The sequence below is a fragment of the Equus asinus genome, chromosome 7, assembly GCF_041296235.1.
Source record: "Equus asinus isolate D_3611 breed Donkey chromosome 7, EquAss-T2T_v2, whole genome shotgun sequence".
Taxonomy (NCBI): Eukaryota; Metazoa; Chordata; class Mammalia; order Perissodactyla; family Equidae; genus Equus; species Equus asinus.
The window spans coordinates 5832508-5843867 of record NC_091796.1 but is presented as its reverse complement, the minus strand read 5'-3'; the positions used below and the strand labels follow the sequence as shown (position 1 = coordinate 5843867).

Sequence of the window (11360 nt, the reverse complement as noted above, 5' to 3'; positions counted from 1 at the left end):
GTGGGATGCTGCCACAGCAGGGCTGCTAATGAGTGGTGTAGGTCTATGCCCAGGATTTGAACCCAGGTCACCTAAAAGGAGCACGCCAAACTTAACCACTAGGCCACAGGGCTGACTCCCCGGCTCCTGTCATTTTAGATAGGAACTATCTTCAAGTCAAAATTTTTTTAAAAAACAGAGAATATGAAGACTGAATTTTGGAATCAAGTTCATCTTCACATTTTTAATAAGCCTTTTAACTCTGGCACACCACAGTTTACATCCACTTATGTGTTACTGCCCACATATCTCTGCATTTTTACCTTTAAGAACATATTTAAGAAGCCACACTGTAAAAAAGAAAAAATAAAGAAGCCACATCTTAAAAAAGTAGTGGCAAAGGGTTTATTATTACTTTAACTCCTATGTCATCTAAAATATTCCATAACACATTATCTTCATCTGCTCAGACTGCCATGACAGACACCATCTGCCATAACAAATACCGTAGACTAGGCTGCTTAAACAACAGAAATGTATTTTCTCAGTTATAGAAGCTGGGATGTCCATAATTAAGGTGCTGGCTGACCCGGTTTCTGGTGAGGCCACTCTTCCTGGCTTGTAGACAAGGCCTTCTCACTGTGTCCTCACATGGCCTTCCCAGGTGCCTGTGGACAGAGAGAAAGAGAGAAAGAGGGCTGGTCATCTGGTATCCTTTCTTATATGGACACTAACCCTATCAGATCAAGGCCGCACCCTTATGACCTCTCTCACCTCGTTTACTTCCTCAGAGACTCCATCTCCAAATACAGCCACACTGGGGTTTGGGACTTCAATATACGAATTTCACGGGGACACAAACCTTCAGTCCATAACATATTTAAAAGAAGGGCAAATTATCCCAACTCATTCTATAAGCTATCCTAAAAATTCAGATGCAAAAATCATCCAATTAAATATTGGTACATTAACTCCACTATTGCAATAAAAAATTAATGCGAGTAGAATTTATCTCAGGATTGTTCAACATTAAGAAATTTACAACTCTAAACTGTGATAAAATTATGCTTTATATTTCCAAAAATAGAAAGTTTCTCAATCTTTAGACTATAACAGATATAAGAATTTGTAGGTAAAGGAGGGACGGAAAGCCTTCCACCATCTTGACTTCTGCTCACCAACTTTGTCTCGGAGTTCGCAGAGTTGTGCAAGGTGAGTGTCTTAAGTAATTCTTACTCCACTGCAGACGTTTGTCACCTCAGTCAAGACATTTCATTTCTGCTGACATTACTTTTGGGTAAATGCTTTAATCTCTTATCAGCACTTGGCGAGTATTGTTCTCCTTAAATGCTTAAATTGCACTTATTTCGCATAAGTGATGAATTCAGTAGGTTGGCATATTAGCTATTAAGAAAGAATCTGTAATTCCTAATAAAAGAAGGTAAAGGTCAGTTCATTGCAGATTAAATAACCTGGCAACAACTCATTTTACATGGAATTTGAGATTTCAGAGTTAAAATGGAATTTAGTATTATACAGAAAGTGTCATTCTCAAGGTGATTGGAAGTTTCTCTATACACAAAATATATATATTTTTATTAAAGATCAAAGATCTTCATTTATTCTTTATCTCTGCAGGCAAATGCCTGATCCAGGCCTTAGTCATCTTCCTCGTCGATTACTTTAGCACTTTCTGCACTGCAAAACCACCACTCACGCTCATGTTTTTTATCACTGCTAAATGCTGCCTGTTTATTTTTTCCTTTGAAAATGTTATTCAACTTTAAGACCAGTGACCCTTTTCCATAACAAATTTTATCTGAATCTACTTAGGTTTTGCTTACCCCAATGTTTTTTGGTTTTTTTTAATGAGCAATAACTTTAAACTACTAACAGAAATTTTAATTTTTTTTCCTTTAACTCCATTCATCCAAAATAAAATAGCATTGGAAAACTAGAGAAATAGAATGCAGGAAAAAATAAAACAACTATTAGTTTTTCCTAAAAGTCACAAAAGAACTTTGTATTTTATTTGCAAAATTCAACAAAATCTACTTGTAGGAAGTGAAGGTAAGCTCACCTGTGAACAAAGAAGGCCGAGGCTTCATCATGTGAGCATCACAATCATGGCGTCCAAAGGAAAAGTCTTTTAAAAATCTCATATCAGAGGAATATGTTAAATATAAATGTGTAGATTTATTTGAATGATGGAAAATGTGGAGGACAACAGCTATAAATGTTTCAGTTGGTCAAATGCTGTTTAGCCAGTGTTTAGCTGTGTCTCTTACTTTCTCATCTATAAAATAAGGGCATCTAAGCCAGCTCCATCCACCCCATAGTCACCTTGTAAAGGGAGAGGGCAGCGAAGGGAACTAAGCCTATTCCCTGACCCTAACTATGAGCTATATCATCCGTTCCTTTTAGATATCTTCTGAATAAATAGGGTCATCTTCACTTTGTATATGAGGAAACTAAGATTTATTGAGGTTGATAACTTTCCTATGGTCATGTCTGATGAAGCCAAGATTTTAATTAAGAGCTTTCTTTGTAGCCTGAACATCCCCCAAAGGGACCCAGGAATTAATAGTCATAACTCAGGAAAAATGACTCCATTGTCAAATAAATTTTTGTAATTTTAGGATAAACAAAGTTACAAAGTTCTATTCATATAAGATTTCAAAGCACCTTTGATGCGACCAAGTGCATTGTGAATCTCCAAGAGGTGGCTCGAACTTATGGCATTCCTCACACTTACAGAAGGAAACTTTTTCATTCTCGAACACCTACCAAGCTCAGTCATTTGGGAAACAAGCTTTTCAAAACACTGAACACTACCAAGCTGTATCTTGAAGAGATGATAGGTTTTGATGGTTTGAGGGAGGAAAAAAAAATCTATGGGAGCCTATAATGAAGAGTGAAGTTTTATTACATGAGATGATAGAAATTTGCTAAGGGCCATTTAAAAAGAAATGTTATAGAATATGTTTAGATGGCATTTTGAATACTACAACGAAGACAGAAATTCTAATAATCAGAGAAGAAGTTAGAGAGGCCAACATTATACTGAAACAATATGTCGTTTATGTCTCTTTTGGTTGCAGTTATAAATTAGATAAAATATGTGTTCATTGAAAAAGGACAAAGGCATGAGATTCAACAGATTCATTCATCTGTCTGTTAATTCATCCAGTCAATACATCTTTATTAAGAGCCCACTGTGCTTTTGGCACAGTGTTCTAGGAACTAAGAGTAGAATATTGAACAAGACAGACGTGAATCCTGTTCTGTTGAAATGTACAGTCTAGGGAAGAGCGACACTTCACAAATCACTATAAGTGTATTGAGTGTGTAATTGAAAATATTATGGGTATTATGGGAGAATGTTATAGGCAGACCTAACCTTGTTTAAGGGCTCAAAGAATCTCAGCTTTGTGACCTAACTTATATGACTTGGGTGAATTATTTAGATTTTCTGATGTTCAATTTCCTCATCTGTAAGTGAGATTAACATCTTAGAGTGCCCTTGTAAGAAGTAAATCAAATATTGTGTGAAATTACCTAATAGTACCTGATAGATGATAATATTCATAACTAACATTTATTAAGTGAACATTCTATGCCTGTCATAACTTTATGGGTATTAAGTCATTTAATCCTCAAAAAAACCCTATGAGTTTGGGTTAGATGCTCTCCTTTTTCCTCTCTATAAATCTATAAATTTGTAGGTAATTAAGCCGAGACACAGAGAGTTAAGGGGTTTGTCTAAGTTCTCAGATTTAGAAAGTGAAGGATCTAGGAGTCAAAGGTAGCAGTCTGACCCCTCATCTAAGCTCATAACCCTACTCTATGTCACCAATAGCACTCACACTCTAGGAAAGTAACCACTGTCCCCAACCCAACTTCACCCAAGGAGCTGGAGAAATGCAGTGATGGTCAAGGTCAACATGGAGTCTTCAGGGGGCAAACAGTGATTTAGTTGCTTGTCTTTTAAAAAGATACTCTGATTCTGATCTTTAGAGTTTTTGATCCCTTAATTACTAGAAGCTGAAACAGTAAGTTGATGAGCGCATCTGTTTTAATGGGTTTTTTTTGTTTGTTGTCATTGTGGCTCTAACTGTGGAAATAAAAATCTGTTCCTGTTATAGACATCTTTTAGTTTCTGGAAGTGATGCTCAAGACACTGCTGAAATAATACAAAGGCAAATATTTCGACTGAGGTGTTGTTTGTACCATCTGGAGTGGGGGCATCACTGCCAGTCTCCCATTTGTGAGTGGGGGGAGGAAACCTGGCAACTCCCGTGCTTAGGAACACTCGTCTTGGCTAACGGATGTGAAAACTTTGATGGGAAGAGTAAGAGCTCACTTACACGCATCCTCCTGTGGTGGAATGACTGGACCCCCAGGACTTAGGCCAGTTTGTGGCACAGTGGGACCTGCCTCAGGGGTGGCAGTGCTCTCTGTCTGTGCTGGCTAATGCTGTAACCTATCATTAGATGTGGCTGTTGAGCACCTGAAATATGGCCAGTGTGATTAAGGAGCTGACTATTTAAATTTTATTTGCATATTAATTTAAATTTAAATAGACACACGTGGCAAGTGGCTACCATATCAGACAGCACAGGTCTAGACCAATGGTTCTCAAAGTTTCAAACTTTTATTGCTGGGGGACAAGTGAAGAGAAAGGGATTGAGGAAGAACACCTCAGCCGTGAGAGCTGGAAGCCAGTATCTGGCTGGTCAAATGACAGCAGACCAGAGGTTCTCAGACTCGCTCAGTTCACAGTGTCCTTAGTGTCTCAATTTGCTGGTTTTTTTCACAGTGCCCCTAAGCCAAAAGAAGTACCTTACCATTCCGTGCAGTAAATAGTTAGGTCCAAACAATGTGGTAGTGTTCATGAGATGCTCAGCAGATGTCTCTGTGCTTCCCTCAAAAATGTAAAGTATGTCAAGACTTTAAATGCCCTAAAGAGTCTGGTGTGATGCCTGGAGGACCCTCTGCATCCCATTTGGGAACCATGAAGCTAGGCCGTGAGACTCCCTACTGAATACGAACAATTTCACAGACTATCAGCATGAGATGCAGTCACTCCAGGACACCATGGTCCCACAAAAGTGACCAGACATCTCTCCCTCTGGCCAGTCTGAGCACTAGTGTTGGCGATGCCTCAAGCCCCCCACCCCTTCTCACCCCCTCCCCCCCTCCACCGCATGGCTCTTCCTCCTATGCAAAAGGTGTTAAGATACTCAATCACCAAATTGCCCCTGCTCCCTGGCAGCATCCAACCCAAAATTAACCTTATTTCTTATGTGTCTCCCCCCAAATCAAAAGCCCGAACTTTAAGACACACCCCCGCCCCCAATGCTCGCACCGAGACACCTGTGGGTGCTGAGGGCCAGCATCTTCCCAGGGCAGTAAGTGAACACATCTAACTTTGTTTGGCCACAAGTGGGTCCTGGTGGTCTGTGGGCACTGGGATTTATCAGGATGGATTCTAAAACATCACATAACATGACAGTTTAAATGAGACACCTCCCTGTGTGTTACTCATGGCATAACTTCTCCCTTTTAACTTCGCTTTTAGAAGGGGCCATGCGTCTGTGAGAATCAAGAGCCGTTGCTTCAGTCTTTTGCAGCAGTATAGTATGCCGGTAGATTGGAAATAATAATTCTTACCTCTTTGTTTTGTGAACTAACAAATAACTTTTTTAAATAAAATTGTTGTTCAATTACCACCTTCAGTGGACTCCTATGACAGACTGCCAAGCAGACGATGGCCGGACCATATACAAAAATAGAATCTGGTTCCAATCTGCAGCCACCAGCCCAGGGAGACGACTCTTTGCCTGCTGCAACCATCACAGGAAGCCAGCCTACAATCCAGAAGTCAGACTCGCAGGAAGTCAGATTGCTTTAGCAACTGGTCCAGGAAGCCAAACTATAGCCCCTGTAACAATCAGCCTAAAACCACCAGGAATTGCTTAATAACCGGCAGCTTCCCTAATTTTTGTCCCTGCTTCCAACTTTGGACCAAAAAGAGAAAGTCAAATGTGTAACTCTAACTAATCACATAGGATGCCCTACTTCTGGCTAGACCCCTCCAGTCTCCCCACTGCAGCAGCCTCTACTCAGGGCACACCAGAAGCCTGCCCTTTTCTCTACCAAGCCCTCTCTTCTGAGTCTCTGCCAAAATGCAAGCAATGGTGGACTCCCTGCTGTAGCAAATTTCAATAGAAAGCTTTTGCCTATTCTTATTTTGTTGGTCTTCCTTTACTTCCATACCTATATTTAAAGTCGTATTGTATATTTCAAAACTACCCTCCAGGAAGTTTGTATCAACTTATACAACTATTAATGTGCTTGAGCTTTCTGTTTGCCCACAGCCTCACTAAATACTAGGATTTATCAATTTTTGTAATCTTGTCAATCTGTTAATAGGCATTGGCTCATGCTTTTATGTGAATTTACTTGATATCGTGAGAGTTGAACATCTTTTCGCATGTTCATGGCCATTTGTATTTCCTTCTTTGTAAATTGTCTATTCTTATATTCAGCCCATCGTCTGAGAACATAGGAACTTTCTAATAACTATCTAAATATCTACTGGATTCTTACTAATAATTTTCTACTGGATGGCCCAGTAGAAACCAGCCGAGGATATTGTTTTTGAAGAGCTATGCCTACAGCAGGAAATTCCCATCAAGAAACTGCATAATTCCAAGCCTAGGAAGTGAAAACATCTCCATAAAGAAGATCTGAGTTCCACTCCCAGGAAGAATGTGAGTGCCGGATCTAGACAGGCCCAGTGAACATTTTGGAACCATAAGCACCCTCAGTGCGCAACGCTCCGTAGATACCGGTGCCTGTTAGAGCTCATCTGAACAGCAGACTTCAGTGGCTGGAGCTCAGAATTGTCCACCTTGCCATGCATTGATGTCCTGCAGCCTGTAAAGATAAGAAGCAAGTCCTAGACATTGTTCGAGGCATTGCTTAACCATCCATCCCACCTCCAGCCAATCCTGATTAATCCTCCAAGGAGACAGGATGGAGCAAATGCAACAAGGAATTAATCTGAGGTTGATTTAACTCAGGAAATGATGGAGAATACAAAGGAAGTTGACTTTCAGTCACACTCTGTGGAATGAGATGCATTTCAGTTGTCTGTAAAATTACAACATTGTGAAGTGGCTTATAATTTCACTTTATGGTTTCAACTGAATGAAGGAAGTTCTCTTCTTCCAGATTCTGCTGGTCTCCTGTGATCTGCACCATTCTTACCTCCATGCACAGGGCATGTTTCAGAACCCCATCACTAATGGGATTCTAGATCTTAGTAAGAAAGTTTAGGGCCGGCCCCACGACCAAGTGGTTAAGTCCGTGCACTCTGCTTCGGCTGCCTGGGACTTCACTAGTTTGGATCTTGGGTGCGGACATGGCACCACTCATCAGGCCATGCTGAGACAGCGTTCCACATAGCACAGCCAGAGGCACTCACAACTAGAATATGCACCTATGTACCAGGGGGCTTTGGGGAGAAGAAGAACAACAACAACAAAGAAGATTGGCAACAGATGTGAGCTCAGGGCCAATCTTTAAAAAGAAAAAAAAAGTTCAAACTACAAACGCACAACATCAAATCTCATGTTCTTGATCTTATTTGAAAGACCAACTCCCTTTTTCTCTGGTTTCCCTCTTCTTTCCCTTAGAGGAGACTCTCAGGCCCTTTTCAATGCCACGTTTTTGTATGCCTTGTGGAGACATTCTAGTCTTCTTTCTATGAGGCCAGACCCTTTCCCACAAATAGGAAGTTATGAAGGAAGCCAATGGAATAATAAGCCTGGTTTATTAAAACATATAAAAGCCCACCTAAGTGGGCAGCAGGGGAAGAAATATGTACAGATAAACCACAACTATAAAGAAAGGAAAGTGATGTTTTGTGTGCACTTGTGTGTCACAGATTCAAATGGATTAGCTATATCCCGTCAAGGAAGTAAATTGAACAAGTCCATAAATTGTGAGTAGAACTGATTAAACTGGCATCATAATTACAGCACAGTATGTTACAGAAGCTTACGAATGCTTGGGCTGCCCAAAAGATCTGCCAGCAGGATCCTGGATCCCATATTTGCTTACTGTTCTTTCTGGATACAGGAGTCTTGCTAAACCATATCAAAAGGTAGATAATTCAGCTAAGACTAAGAGAAGTTAACTGTCATTTCCATTAAGACATAACTAGATTACCTAGTAAATAAATCACTTTCAACATTATAATAATTTAAATGAGCAAAACAATGACAAAAAATATGTGCTTACAGACAGAGAAAAACAAACACCGCTTGAGTCCATTAGTATGTGGAGGATAAACAAACACACGGACAAAGAGAACTATTTATGGTAACCAGGGAGCAGGGGGGTGGGGAGTGGGCGCAAAGGGTGAAAGGACACACCTATAAGATGACTGACAAATAATAGTGTACAACCGAAATTTCACAACGTTGTAAACTATCATAACCTCAATAAAAAAAAAATAGGCATTCTCACACACAAAAAGGTACGGGCTTAGTAACAAAAGAAAAAAAGTCGCTCACTCAGTGATTCATGATTGAATTCTCCAGAGATGTTGACAAATCCATCCACCGTCCTTGAGTCACAGAGTTGGCATTTAGGTCTCTCATTGAGCTGAAAGATGCTGAAAAACTCAAATAGCACTTTAGGGCCCAGGGGGACACATTTCTAAACAGATTTGGAGGAAGGTAAGTTTTTCTAGTTAAGGTCAATAGGAATTTACGCCCAGCTAGAGAACTCTCAATCCACAGATTTAAAGCCACACTGTTGGGAAAAGAGAGAGAGCTTGATTTGGGAGGAAACCACGAACTAGCTTACCCTGGGGGCGCATCGTTGACTGGGTTGCCCTGGATCCAGCTGCATTTGATGTAGCTGTAATGCAGAGCGAGTGATACCTCAGTCAAAGTGATCTTTGCATCATGGGGACTGTGACATTTTAAATGCATGCACCAGAGAAGACACACTGAATCTGTTTTTTGTTGCAACTACAATAGCCATTCTCTCTATTTGCAATTTGCTTTGCACAAATAAAGGATTCCTAAATTTCGAAAATTTAACTTTGTCAAAATGTTCTGAAAAGCATTTAAAGAATTGCACAACCATCGTTGGAAATTAATTCGAAGGACACAATGGATAATTATGAGTGTGGTTCTCTCAACATTCTGGAAATGCCCCATGGATCCAGGCAAGGCATTAGGCTTTGTCTTATTTCAGAAGTAAAGAAGGATCAAAATAAATGTTATTGTACGTAAGTTACTTATTTGGATACCTAGATATCTAGGCATCCAAAGGAAGATACTAGGTGTCCTAGGAAGATACCTAGAGTATACACAAAGTGAACTATTTGAAAGAACTCTTCTAAAGATGTTACTAAGAAAGGATGGTTAAGGAAAAATCTCACACACTGCCCAAAATAAGCCAAAAAATGATTCAGCAAGTTTGATGCCAAGACTGGAAATGACTTTACATCATTTGATGAAATTTAAACACAGTGAAAGGATAAACCTTTGTTAGTCAAATGCCTATTTCAACATTTTGAGCTATTGAGTGAGAAAAAAATCCACAATGACCTTGCTTAGGTGTTAATCTTAATAAGAGTTTCCTACTAAATTAATAGGTGACTGCTATTTATTTGTATTATTAACACAAATCCAACTTTGGAAAGCATTTGGCATTTGAATACCTTCCTCAATGAATATAAAGAAAAACTTTATATATTAAACAAGTTACTGATTCTCCTGGATTTGAATATCATAGTCTATTCTCCTCTTTCCTTTTCCCTTTCTCAACTTTTGCATATGTTAAGACAGTGAGATAATCAATAAATTGTATTTTTTAAAAAATAATAATAGTAATGGATAAACCACAATGACGTGAATTTCCTCCATTAAGCGCGTCTGCTGTCAGGCCTCCTTGGAGGGGAGCTGGGGAGAGGGAAGAGAGGGATGTTTTCCTTTTCAGATCATATAAAGATGCTCTTTAAAAACATTTATTTAACTAACATTTTATTTAAAAACTATCACGTGTTCATTGTTTAAAAAATAAAATATAGATATGCAAAGGGAGTAAAAGCAGGAGATCGAAAAGGAGGTCACCCATCACCCACCCACTAGAGGAAACCACTTTTAGATGTGAAAATAAAAAAGTAATGTCCATGCTGCTTCATGACTTATCCTTCTGTTGAAGAGTACAGTGTGAAGACCTTGCCAAGTCAGGACATTTATTTCCATCCCTGCATTTGAATGGACACATTGTACAACTGTGCTATGCTTTCTGTAACTATCCATCCGTCGTTGAACACTTAGATCGTTCCCATTTTTGGCATCATAAAAAGACCACAATGCTTTCTTTGTAGCTGCTTCGTTGTGTGAACATCTTCAATTATTTCCTTGGGATAGTTTCCTAATAGAAGTGCCGTCAAGGGGGAGAGGCTTTTGATAACTGTCAACAAATTGCTTTCAGAAACTTCGTGTAAACTTGTATGCCTACCAGGAGTATAAAAGACTCCTATATTCCCATATAGTTGTTGACATTATTATTATCATTCTTATTATTCTTCACCATTTTGTGGGTAAAATGTGTCCCTTACATTTAGTTTTCATTTCTCAAAGGTAAGCTTAAACAATTGTATGTATTTATGAGCCATTTGTGACTAAAAGAATCCCGCAGCATATATTTAGGTGACTGTCCTCTAACAGGTGAAATGTCTGTCACGCACTGAGCATCTATTTCCCAACAAAGGATAAGAGAATAAAGAAGCTACACTTTTACTTGGTGACAAAATGATGCTAAAATATAAATATTTAATATTGGAAACAAAAACACAGATAGTCCCTACACATGTTTAGCGGTTTAAAGTATTTGGTTTCAAAGAGGAATATACGAGCAGATAAGCCAAATATAATTATTCTTCCTATTAAATAGATTTATAAGTTGAAAGCCAGTGAAATATCGGCCAATCGGTGGAGACTCATCCAGGAGAGCTGCTGGAAGATTGGGTCACTCCCACCTTGTAATGTTTCTAGGAGGATCTGCTGGGTGTTTGGAGAAGCTTAATTATTCTCACCACTATCTTTCAGGATCCTTAAACAATTCTTAACCAGTTGACAAAAAGTAGCAAACTGATATCAAAATATCATGTCAGCTATGCTATGGACAGTGTAATAAGGGCGTGGCATGCAGGACCTAGTGATGAAATGCCCACGTCACAAGGGAATAAGCTGGGGAGCAAGAGGCTGGCTGAGGAAGGTCTTACAGCATCAGCTGCTGAGAAGAGAGCATCTTGGAGAACCCCAGAGCCTTTATGAGACAGGAGGGGC

The 11360-nt window shown here is 39.4% G+C and overlaps 1 long non-coding RNA gene across 2 annotated transcripts in view; it reads right to left on the bottom strand.

Annotated features, from left to right (window-relative positions):
• Positions 1–226: 226 nt before the first annotated feature.
• The window catches only part of LOC139045632 (uncharacterized), a 37629-nt gene continuing 26495 nt past the window's right edge, over positions 227–11360 (bottom strand). For both annotated transcript variants that reach the window (XR_011504359.1, XR_011504360.1), the window contains exons 3-5: positions 1158–1407; positions 754–902; positions 227–647 (exon numbers count right to left, since the gene is read on the bottom strand). This is a non-coding gene — a long non-coding RNA (uncharacterized lncRNA). The remainder of the gene's footprint in view (positions 648–753; positions 903–1157; positions 1408–11360) is intronic.